The following is a 13,208-nucleotide window of genomic DNA, read 5'->3' on the forward strand; positions in this document are numbered from 1 at the left end:
AACCACCTGGAAAGCCATTGTGATTATCTTTGAAGTCCTTTTCGGCTTTAAAACTCAGTTTCCTAGAGTGCCAGTGTTTCGCAGGAAATGTTGTGTGTGTTCTTAGGATTAAGTAAATTTAGGGATGGAAAATCATAATGAGGAGGGTTATTCCCTAGAATCTGCCTGTAATGCGGGAGACCTAAGTTCGATCCCTGGGTAGGGAAGATCCCCTGGAGAAAAAAATGGGAACCCACTCCAGTATTCTTGCCTGGAGAATTCTATGGACAGATGAACCTGGCAGGCTACAGTCCATGGGGTTGCAAAGAGTGGGACTTAACACACACATACAGGTACTCAATAGATGATAAAATAACAACGTTAAGATGCTTTAGTACTAGAAAGAGAACAAAAAGGAAGCACCTCCAGACTGTGAGACCTTTCTACATGCCCTTGTAAGGCCAGCTCTTAGGACGTAGAAACCAGTAACAACTCTTCACACCTGTTATTTATAACCAGAAATTACCGCTGCTTGCTAGAGAGACAGCATTACCAAGCATTGCTGCATGAGTTTTGGCCCCTATGTGGTGGAGGGATCTGAGTGTCAGACATCACGTGTGTCAGTTTCCTGTGGCTGCCTAACAAGCTACCACATTTTAGTGGCTTAAAACAACACAAATTTATTCTTATAGTTCTGAGAGGCAGAAGTGAGAGATGACTCATGGGACTAAAAGCAGCACTTCGTTGCTTTTGAGGCTGTAGGAGGAAAATCTGTGTCCTTGCCTTTTCTAGTTTCTGGAGGCTGCCCACATTCCTTCGTTTGTGGCCCCCAGAAAGCAGTACCATCCCTCGCACCTCTGCTTCTGTCATGGCATCCCTGATTCCCTCTCTCCTGCTTCCTCTTACACCACTAAGAACCACTGTGATTACTTTGGATCCACTGGACAATTTAGGATAATCTCTCATCTCAAAAATCATTTACTGAATCACATCCACAAAGCCTATGTAGGGTAACATACTCACAGGACAGGGACATCTTTGGGAGGCCGTTATTCTGCCTACCACGCCACATCTGTTCTCTTTAGCCATCTCAAGCCCAAAGAAAAGATTAACAGGTGGGACAGAAGGACCCTAAACAATACTGTGTGCATGCAGGCTAAGTTGTTTCAGTGGTGTCCAACTCTTTGCGACCCCATGGCTCTTCTGTTGCTGGGATTCCCCAGGCAAGAATACTGGAATGGGTTGCCATGCCCTTCCTTCTCCAGGGGATCTTCCTGACCCAGGGATTGAACCCACATCCCTTATGTCTCTGTATTGGCAGGCGGGGTCTTTACCACTAGTGCCACCAAAACTCGAATGTTCCATTTGCGGGATCACACATGGGTGACAGCTGCAGAAAATCATAGGAACTACGTGAGGGTAACCTCAAAGAGGATGGATCTGAAAGGAATCTCTGCTCTGACACGGCAGTGGTGTAACCCTGGGCCATTTACTTAACTGCTCCACAGCTGTTTCCTCACGTGTGAAATGGGGATTATGTTACAACCTCCCTCTCAGGGTTGTGGTGAGGATCAAGTGAAATAGTGTATGTAAAGCTCCTTCCAGTACAGAAAAAGGAACCCTGGGGCTATTACCCCCAGTACAGAGTGAAAGGGAGAGCATGACATTTCCAACACAGAGGAAGCAGTCATGAAGCAATCCCAAACCTCACTGTTATTGATTTGTAAGGCTCAGCTAAAGTTTGTTTGCTGAAGATTTCTTAGAAGATTGGGAAAGTGAACACCCCTTAATGCATATTCTCCCACGAAGCAGACAATATGGTTCCTGTGGCATGTAAAAGCTCAGAATCGTTTTTCAGGTCTTTTTTTTTCCTTTTTTTTTTTTTTTAAAGATTTATTTATTTTAACTGGAGGCTAATTACTTTACAATATTGTAGTGGTTTTTGCCATACATTGACATGAATCAGCCATGGGTGTACATGTGTTCCCCATCCTCAACCCTTCTCCCACTTCCCTCCCCATCCCATCAAGTCTTAACTGAAGGGATGCATCCAGAGGATTAGGTAGATACATTCTTTTCGAGCCCCACTCCCTGTCAAGACACATCATATTCAGCTCCCACAGCCACTTCCTGACAAAGACAAATGTAAACGTAAAGATGCTCATCACTTCCAAATGTACCTTTCCACCCACATGCCTGCTTCATCTGACATCTTCATAACCCATGCCTGAGCTAAAAGACCAGTCAGGAGGCAAATCATTCATTTTTCTAAATCCAAATTTGAGCTTAGAACTAGAAAATAAACATAGTGGGAAATGTGTGTTGGAGTCTGATCTCTGTGACTCACTCCCTCATCCACGAAATTCATTTTGGGTCTTCCATGTCTCATCTTTAGTTCTTTCTAATTTGGGAAAATGCCCTCACACTAAAAGAACTTAGCATCTGTCCAGGAAAGAGATGATGAGGTACAGGGTAGCAGCAGTGAAATGCACTAAGTAGTGAAATGTAGTTTAAAATGGTCTCAAACTCTAAATTTATAAATGCTAGTTTCCATTTATTTACTCACAAGCACATTTATCAGATCCACCTATCAGTTATTTCTAATATTGATTGAATTCATGATAATAAGTAGCAACTAGTTATCTAAATTATACAAACCATACAAAAACAGCATCTGAGAAAAGAAACTGGCTTGTAATTTATTTAAGGCGCAGAGCCTTTGTTTAGATTACTTTATTACAAAAGTTGTGGATTTTTATATTCTAGAGAATCATGCAGAAATGTAATACAGAAAAAATGTAATATACCTACACTGTATGTTAACAGATATGAATAAAAGTAGGCAAGAGATCAAAAACCAAATTAAGAATGAGAAGAGTCTGTTCATTTCATTTATTCATTCATTCCCTTACATCATTTACTGAGAATTTCTGCCAGGGTAAAGAATACAAAGGTAAGAATAACAAAATTCCTGCTTTGAAGAAAATAAGTTCTTCAAGAAAGCCAGTATATGGAACAATCCAATGCATGCTCCAATGGGGTACATACAAGATGCTTTGGAAACACAGAAGAGGACCATCAGCTCAGTTTGGATCAAGTTAGGTCTGAAGGGACCAGTGGAAGTTGACTAGGCAGATAGAGACAGGACCTTCAAAGCAGAGGGAACTGAACGTACAAAGCCTCAGTAGCACCTATGTAAAGCACAAGAAACCCCAAGTTGTTAGCTACGGCTGGAGCCTATGCCCTTGGCAGAGAATGAAGATAGAATGGTAGGAAGTACTAGCTCTTGTGAACCTTGTATACAAGTCCACAGTCAGAAATGTATTCTGCAGGAGATCAGGGAGGTAATAAAGATTTTTCAGCAGTGTTTTCTTTTTAAAATAACAGCTATGTTGACATATTATTCAGATACCATAAAATTCACCACTTTAAAGTGCACTAACATTCAGTGTTTATTAGTGTATTCACAGTTGTTCAACCATCACCACAGTCTAATATTAGAACATTTTAATTATGCCCCAAAAGAAAAATGCCATATACATTGGGTGTTATAAGAAACCTAATAGGTTTGTAGACTTCTATTTTTTTTTTTTAAAGAGTTTCATAGTTCTAGCTTCAGGAATAGGTCTTTGATTAATTTTGAGATTTCTTTTTTAGTATGTGGAAGTAGGGGGTCCAACTTCATTCTTTTGCATGTGGATATACAGTTGTCTCAGAACCATTTGTTGAAAGATTATTCTTTTCCTCAAATTTGCCTTTTAAATGCTGTTACAGGTATGCTGGCAATCGCATTGTAAAATGCTGTCAATTTTTAGATTTCTAATTACTTGCTGATGAATTTAACCGACTATAAGAGAGGAATTTCCCTTGTATTTCACAACTAGTTACTTTTGTGTCTGAAAATCGATTCCTTAATAAGCACGTCAGTAGGAATGTAGTTTGTTTTCTTTTCTTTTTTTTTTTTTAAGTATTGAGTCTCTACTATGTGCCAGGAAATGTGCTAGGCGCTGAGTATAAGATGACCAAAATAGACACAGTCCCTTGCCTTCATGGATCTTGTAGTCTGGTGAGAAAGTATCCAGGGACCCTGATATATTAACAGATTAGAGAAACTGAGGAAGGTTTCTCTGGTTGAAGAGTCCCGTAAACAAAACCACAGCATGAAAAAAAGACTGAGCAAGGAAGGAGCCTGCCTTTTGCGTGCTCAGTCGCTCAGTCATGTCCTCCTCCTTGCCACCCCACGGGCAGGAGCCCGCCAGGCCACCCTTTTCTTTCCACGGGTTTCCCCAGGCAAGAATACTGGAGTGGGTTGCCATTTCCTTCTCCAGGGCTTAACCTTGGCCGGGGGCGGGGGCGAGGGGGAACGCCAGTGATACTAAAGTGCTCCGGAGAAGAAGAGAAGTACAGGATGAAGCTGAAGAAGTGGTCAGGGCCAGTGAATGGACCTATAAACCGTTTGCCAAACTCTCAGGGGCGCCGCAGATGCTTTAAATTTTATGGGAAACATAGCGCCATCTGTCGGACACAAAGGGAACTACTAAATCATTCGGTTTTATAATTTCAGATACCTCTACAGTTCCATCTGAGAGGTTCTCCGCAGTTGGTGTGATAAAGAGCAAGTCCGTCGAGAAAATCAGTGTGGAGCCAGAAATGAGGGTGATTGTGTCCAACATGATTCCAAGATTTGAGAACTTATGCAGTATCCAGCTGGTGCAAAGCTGCTAAAACATAAACATTGTTTGGATGTAGCTACTTAATAAACAGAACTGTTAGGTATTTCTTCTGGCCCACGAGTGCTGTGAAGAAATCTTTACTATACCAAGGGCACTGTAAACAGAGATTTGGGAGCCTCTACTATTAAGGATTTTGGAGTTTTATTCTAAATATTACAGGCAATTATTAAAAGGTTTGAAATGGGGAGAGTGAGCTGGAGGCTTTGATGTTTTCTACTGAAGTGATATTTTTAAAAATTTAGACATTTTACGTAAGTGATTTTGCTTTCAATTACTTGTTTAATTACAAAAATGTCTTTAGATTTAGCTCTAATTAAGAACGCCAGTGTTTTCCTCCCTAAGAGAAAGGTTTGCCCCAAGGTTAGAGACCAATCAAGAACCCAAGCAGAAGTGAGCTTCTTTTATTGACTTAAAATTGTTTCTCCTTCCACAAACTGTCAACAGAAAGGTGGAGAGGGGCAGGACCCAGTACTCTGATGACTCTTGGTTCACTTGAGGTTGTAAAGAATGGAATAGAAATCTAAACATGGATCATGCCAGGAAATCTGCCTCCTTTATAAGTGCTTGAAATTTGTATCCTTTCAAATGGGTTCGACGATTGTAATAGAGATTACTGGTGCTACCAGTGTCCACTGGCTCCCTTCTACTTTAGTAAACAAAAGAGCATCAATCTCCATTTTATTTGGAGTTAGGTCCCCCAGTTAACAGACTGAATTTTGAGATGCGGCCATGTGATCAGCTGAGTCACCTGGAAGGTGTATTCTCTCTGCCCTTCCTTCTTTTGGCTTGTGGCACGGATTTCATAGAGGACTACCAGCTCTCCTGGATCATGAGATGACCTTGAGAATGAAAGCCAGATGCTAGGATGATGGAGCAGAAAGATGAGGGAGCAGTGCCTCTGATGACTGTGGAGTCACCACAGTAGTCCTGGACAGTCTTCCTTGGAACTCATATTTGTTGGCCTAAAACAAATTGATATTTCTCCAGCAAAGATGGGTTTACTTAGGATCAGCAAAGAATTGCAGTTCAGGATCTGCTACCATGGTGCTGCCGTGTGTGTGCTAAGTCGCTTCATTTGTGTCCGACTCTCTGTGACTCCGTGGACTGTAGTCTGCCAGGATTCTCTGTCCATGGGATTCTCTAGGCAAGACTACTGGAGTGGGCTGCCATGCCCTCCTCCAGGGGATCTTCCTGACCCACGGATCAAACCTGTGTCTCTTATGTCTCCTGCATTGGCAGACAGGTTTTTTTCCCAGCACCACCTGGGAAGCCCAGCCATGGCGCTAGCCACATACAGTTCCTCTCAGGGCAAGGAAAGGAGAGTGCTTTTTATTTATTTATTTAGTTCGGCTGTGTCAAGCAGCTTGTGGGATCTGAGTTCCCTAGCTAAATGATTGAACTTGGGCCACAACAGTGAAAGCGCAGTGCACAGTGTCCTGACCACCAGACCCCAGGGAACTCCAACCTCCGACCACACCCCTGCCCCCCACCAGCCTCCCATGCTTTTTATGTGGAGGGAAGTAGGCAGGCTATATTAAACAAAGGATCTATGGCTTTTCATTGGTTGAATCTTTGCCACGAAAGTCTTTCTTCCTCACAGGGCATGAGCACTTCCCCTTCTGGTCTTCCAGCTTTATTTAACTGTTGAGTCATTTTGATAGAGAAATTTGTCTTATTCAAGCTGCTGTTACTTGGCCTGGACTGTTTTTTGTTTTATGGAACCAAATCTATCCTAATAGTCCTCGTGTATGATTACTCGAACTAAGGTTCCAGTCTTTGAACCCTTTCCCCAAGGTGGGGATCACCACTTTCACAGATGGGTTTTATTCAGTATCAAAGGATATGTTTCTAATTGGGAACTATTTCAGCCCAAATTAATCTCAATGATTTTAGCCAGTTCCTTCTTTTGTTATTATTTAGGCAAGAGAGAGAGAGAAGAGAAAGTCCTTTCTAATCTTGATATAAAAATATTTTCCTATACATTCTTCAAATAATGTTAAAGTTTGTTTTTCCATTTAGACCTTTAATCCCAGATAACTCTGAAGGAGCATCATAGAAAAATGGGAAAAGCATCAGAGAATGGGCTTTTATTGGGCTCCCCACACGTGATCACGGGGAGCGCTTGTGTGGCTGGCTGGGTCCTATGACATTTCTCTGTCTTTGGAAAGCCCTTTCCAAATTAATGGGACAACTTGCCTTGGCCATGTAGAAACATGCTTTTGGACACAAATTTGAGAAATCCCTATGAAATAGGAATAACCAAAGGAAACATCTGAAATTATTAAAAGACTTTTAAATCCTTGGTTTCTTTTTGACCATTTATGCATTTTCAGTGATGTCAGAATATTTTTAAAAATGTAATGAATGCCTATTGATCTGTATAAGATAATTTTGCTAAAGCCTTCATCTCAGAAGTTCACTCTTCAATATTTCCCCCCCCCCAAATTCCTACCTTCAAAGTAACACATACATTGAGAGAGACGAAGAGCTCCTGTTACATTTGGGGTGGGGTGAATGGGAGATGTTTTTGAATCTACTAGCAAAGAGTTCAAGCTCAGAGTCACTGATCTGCTCAGATTTCTAACCCATGTGAACCCTCAACACACTTTCTCTAATTCTACCAGATGTAGCCAAGCTGTTCAGACAGAGTTCATCAACTCATAAGCTGCTTTAGTTACAGACTGCTTGCTTTATATTACATGGGATGGATTTCCAGAAGTTCTTTTGATTTGTAGTTTGCTTATTTACTCCAAGAAATTGTTAAGAAATAGTCTGGACTAGTGGGCCTTTATCTTTGTTTGCCCTAAGAGATGTTCAAAGTATCAAAACATTTGGTAAATTAAATACAATACAGTGTAGATTCTGACATTGTTAGTTTAGACTTTAGAGAGAAAAAGCTCTGACTTGAAATGGAGGAAAAGTAGTAAGGAAGAAGCATATGGCTTGAAAACAATTTTTTTCTTCCTCTGAAATAAAATGTGATTGCCCAGCCTTACTGAGATCCAGGAAATCTCAGAATAAAGTTAAATATGCTCTTGTAATACAACCCAGCACAAAGGAAACCTGGTTTCCTTTCCTGCAGATTTAGAGGCCATGCTATTTTATTGAGTATCCCCTATGTGTTTGGTACTTTACTGGCCCAACTCTTTGTGCAAAAAGTCTTAACCAACCCATTACCAACTCTAATGGCAAAGCAGAGAATTTAGTGATAGTCCTTGCAGCAGATACAAGTGTTCAAAGAGGTACATTGGTTGTCATCTGCTTCTCTATCCTTTCAAGTAAGAATAAATACTTGAGACTTAGGAGACATTCTCATTTCTACCAATTCTTAACTTTCAACAACCAAAAATAAGCACCATTATAAAATGAGATAGAAAACATCAAAAACTCGTCTATCTCTGAAGCTTCCATTTTGCCCAGAGACAGACAGAAGTAATTCATTGATGAGCTTATGTCACTGGCATAGTTCTCATCATCTGATTCTGTAGCCTAGAATAGCATCTGAGAACTTGGAAAGTTAGTCTTCTGCTACCGCATGTTGTAGAAGACTGAATCACTCCATCATATTGCTTCTTTTAACCCTTCAAATGGAGACTTTCAGGCTTGGGATGAATATAGATGAATAAGAGATGGAATATTGAATAAAGTTCAGGAGTAGGGTAGAATTTGAAACAATGAGAAAGTGACCCATTTATTTTTATTTATTTGGCTGTGCTGGGTATTAGTTGCCTCATGCAGGATCTTTAGTTGTGGCATGTGGGATCTAGTTCCCCAACCAGGGATTGAACCCAGGCTCCCTGCATTGGGAGCATGGAGTCTTAACCATTGGACCACCAGGAAACTCCCATTTATTAATTTACACTGAAAATTCTTTAAGAAAAAAAGAGCTTAAACTTGCTTAAATGACACAGGGTTGCGACTTCTCTGGTGATGCAGTGGCTAAGACTCGGCGCTCTCAACACAGGGGGGCCTTGGTTTGATCCCTGGTCAGGAAACTAGACCCCACATGCTGTGACTAAGAGTTAAGAGTTCAAATGCCATAGATTCCACATACTGCTATGAAGATCCCATATGCCCCAGCTAAGACCCAGTGCAGCCAAATAACTAAGTAAATATTTTTTTTAAATAGCCATTCCTGGTTTTCTTTTGTCAATGTTTGCATGCTATATCTTTCCCATCCTTTTAACTTCTAAGCTACCTATATAGTTAAATTTGAAGTGATTTCTTATAGAAATCAGCATATAGTTAGATCATTTTTTAATCCATTTTGCCACTCTCTTTTTAAAACTAATAGACTATTTGAACACTTGGAGCTTTATAGAAAAACAGAGCAGGAAGTACAGCATTCTCATATAGCTCCTAATCCTGGTTACCTGTATTAGTCTCTTCCATTTAGTGTGGTACATTTGTTACAATTGATATGTCACCACTGATACACTATTATTAACTAAAGCCCATGGTTTATATTAGGACTCACTTTTTGTGTTGTATGGGTTTTAACAAATCTATAATGACATGTAGCCATCATTAGAGTATCATATAGATTACTTTCCTATCCTAAAAATTGTCCCGTTCATAGCAAAATTGAGTGGAAGATTCAGATTCCCAATATACCACTACCCTCACATACATAGTCTCCCAGATTATCAACATACCCCATCAGAGTTGTGATTTGTTACAACTGATGAACCTACAATGACATGTTAATATCACCGAAAGTCCATAGTTTATATTAGGGTTCACTCTTGGTGTACATTCTATGGATTTGGAGAAATATTAATATAAAGATATGTTGTTGCTGTTTACTTGCTAGGTCATGTCCGGCTTTTTTGTGACTCCATGGACTGTGGCTGGTCAGGCTTCTCTGTCCATGGGATTTCCCAGGCAAGATTACTGGAGTAGGAAGCCATTTCCTTCTCCAGGGGATCTTCCTGGACCAGGGATTGAACTTGTGTATCCTGCATTGGCACACGGATTCTTTCCCTTTGAACCACCAGAGAAGCCCATGTGCACCATTATAGTATCATATGGAGTAGTTTCCCTGTCTCCTAAACCTCCTGAGCTTCACCTATTCATCCCACTCTCCTCCCTAATCTCTGGTGACCACTGATCCTTTTACTAGCTCAATAGGTTTGGCTTTCCCAGAATGTCATATAGTTGGAATCATATAGTATGGAGCCTTTTCAGATTGGCTTTTTTTACTTAGTGATTATGTATTTAAGGTTCTTCCATGTCTTTTGATGGTTTGATAGCTCATTTCTTTTTAGTGCTGAATGATATTTCATTGTCTATTTGTACCACAGTTTATTCATTCACCTACTGAAGGATATCTTGATTGCATGCAGGTTTTGTAATTATGAACAAAACTGCTTATAAACATTAGTATATAGATCTTCATGTGGATATGTTTTAAGTTTTCAACTTCTTTGTGTAAATAACAAGGAGTGTAGTTGTTACGTTGATACATTTTGTAAGAAACTGCCAAACTTTCTTCCAAAGCAACTGAACCATTTTGCATTCCCACCAACAATGAACACAAGTTCTCGATATTCTATATCCACAGCAGCAGTTGGGAGAGAGAGAAAGAGAGAAAGAATGTTGAGAGGAAGAGGTTGATATTCCTTGGTTTACCCAGAAAGCCAATAAAGCCCCTGCACGGGGCTTGCTCTGTTCATGAAGGACTCAGACGCCCTCTCGATGGGGCGAAGGCGCAGAGCACCTTCTCGAGAGGGTCTTAGAAGTCCGGGCAGGAAAGTGAACTCAGAGAGCCTCTGCGCTCCAAGGGATCAGCCTGAAAAAGAGACGGATAGAGAAAGAAAGAGAGAGAGAAAGAATGACACAGGGAGACCAAGCTTTGGTGAGCGAGGCCTGCAACTTTTTTTCAAAGGGAGCTTTTATACCCTGAGCTGTATATAGAGAATAATGGAAGATGCAGAATCATGAAGGGTCAGCAGTCCTGACTCTTATCGAGACCAGGCTTTCTTTCTGCATACCTTTCCATACACAAAGGTCTTATGTGATTTATATCATCTTCTGGCCAGGAGGCTTGCTAACATTTTATGACCCTTTTTTTCTGATAAAGGTTCAGTTCAGTTCAGTCGCTCAGTCATGTCCGACTCTTTGCGACCCCATGAATCGCAGCACACCAGGCTGCCCTGTCCATCACCAACTCCCGAAGTTCACTCAGACTCACGTCCATTGAGTCAGTGATGCCATCCAGCCATCTCATCCTCTGTCATCCCCTTCTCCTCCTGCCCCCAATCCCTCCCAGCATCAGAGTCTTTTCCAATGAGTCAACTCTTCACATGAGGTGGCCAAAGTACTGGAGTTTCAGCTTTAGCATCATCCCTTCCAAAGAAATCCCAGGGTTGATCTCCTTCAGAATGGACTGATTGGATCTCCTTGCAGTCCAAGGAACTCTCAAGAGTCTTCTCCAACACCACAGTTCAAAAGCATCAATTCTTTGGTGCTCAGCCTTCTTCACAGTCCAACTCTCACATCCATACATGACTACTGGAAAAACCATAGCTTTGACTAGATGGACCTTAGTCGGCAAAGTAGTCTGCTTTTGAATATGCTATCTAGGTTCATCATAACTTTTCTTCCAAGGAGTAAGCGTCTTTTAATTTCATGGCTGCAGTCACCATCTGCAGTGATTTTGGAGCCCCCAAAAATAAAGTCTGACACTGTTTCCACTGTTTCCCCATCTATTTCCCATGAAGTGATGGGACCCGATGCCATGATCTTCGTTTTCTGAATGTTGAGCTTTAAGCCAACTTTTTCACTCTCCTGTTTCACTTTCATCAAGAGGCTTTTTAGTTCCTCTTCACTTTCTGCCATAAGGGTGAGGTGGTCTCATCTGCATATCTGAGGTTATTGATATTTCTCCCGGCAATCTTGATTCCAACTTGTGTTTCTTCCAGTCCAGCATTTCTCATGATGTACTCTGCATATAAGTTAAATAAGCAGGGTGACAATATACAGCCTTGACATACTCCTTTTCCTAGTCAACCAGAAAACTTATTTTCTCTAAAAGTGATTTTTTATCTAAAGTCTGGCGCCACTCTCAGAAAGTACTAAATAAAGTTACATTCTTCATAGATCAAAGGTACTGTGGGTTACAACAAAAGAGAGAATTTATTAACTCAAGGTCTAATGTTAATACCAAGGCTACTGCTTATTTTTCTGTATATCAACTGTATTAATGCACTCCCAGGTACACAACGAATAAAAGATATGAAAGCTTGGCAGCAAGCACTGGCTCAACAATGAAATCCTTCACCAATACTATTCTAATAAATTTTTAACTCCTCGAAAGGCTCTATATTTTTAGAATGTTTTAAGCTTCCCGTGCCTCTCATGGTTGGGAGGCTGTGAACAATCATAGTTGTAAGAGTCAGGATAAACCTGTCAGGCAAGTTAGAAGGCCATCAGAGGGGTTTGAATTGAAACACTCCTATCATGCCCAGGAGACTTATTAACTAAAGCCCTAAGTTGACTTGTTCCAGAGAAAGGTGGTTGGGGATAGCCCCTGTTAATGTCAGAGGAGTTGGTGAAAGGCATAAAATAGTAAGACAGACGACAGATTCTGGTTTGTGGGTAGATGCTCGAGCAGGTCCAGGGGGTCCCTCAAGTCCTGATCCACCTTGCTCGTCTGGTCTCTTCTGCATGACCTTGTCATGAGTGGGCTCTCTCGTGCTGGCTCCCGGAAGTTGGCATCTTTTTTCTCCCTTCAATTTGAGCTCTTTCTAGCTCTTGGTATAATTTTAATTGAATCATGGACATTTTTTGCATTATGAGACTCCAGATGCTATTTAAACCGTCTATCAGTAGCTGGCCTTACCTGACCCCACTGACAGAAGCTGGGGCTGAACCTTGTGACTGCCAGATGCAGGCATTAAGTCAAGATTATCCACTCAGCCTGTGTTGCCACCCGAAATTGGGTGCTTCTCGTTATTGCTGGGTGAGTCCTGGCCCCACACCTGGTCTCCACTGACACTGCACAGGGATAGAGGGACCATTCATTCCTGGCTGATGGGGATGAAAGTCCAGGATCTCTGGACTTGGTCATCTGTGGCCCTACACCAGTGGGGGGGGGGGGTTGGTACTTCATTTTATCCTTATGAAGGTGAGGTCTAGGCTCCCTATTTTGTCTTTGCTGGTGTGGGTGTGAATAAGGCCAGTTTTTTTCTATGGCTGGAACAGACTGGTTATTGTCTGAAAAGGAAATTGCATTTATTTAAAAAAATTTTTCAGAATTGTGTTTCTTAACACAGGTGGGTATATTCCAAACTTTCTTTTTTCTTTTTAATAAGAATCCCTGGGATAGAATGTTATTGTTCTGACAGGAGGTATCTTACTCCTAAAGGGTTTGGGCAGAAAAGACTCAATTCACAGCTTGAGACTCGGGTACAATAAAACATTGGTTCCTATGGTCTGTATTTATAACATGTAGAAGCCCAATTCTGATTTGTAAAAAATCCCAGAAACTCAGAA

This window comes from Capra hircus, chromosome 21 (genome assembly GCF_001704415.2).
Source record: "Capra hircus breed San Clemente chromosome 21, ASM170441v1, whole genome shotgun sequence".
NCBI lineage: Eukaryota > Metazoa > Chordata > Mammalia > Artiodactyla > Bovidae > Capra > Capra hircus.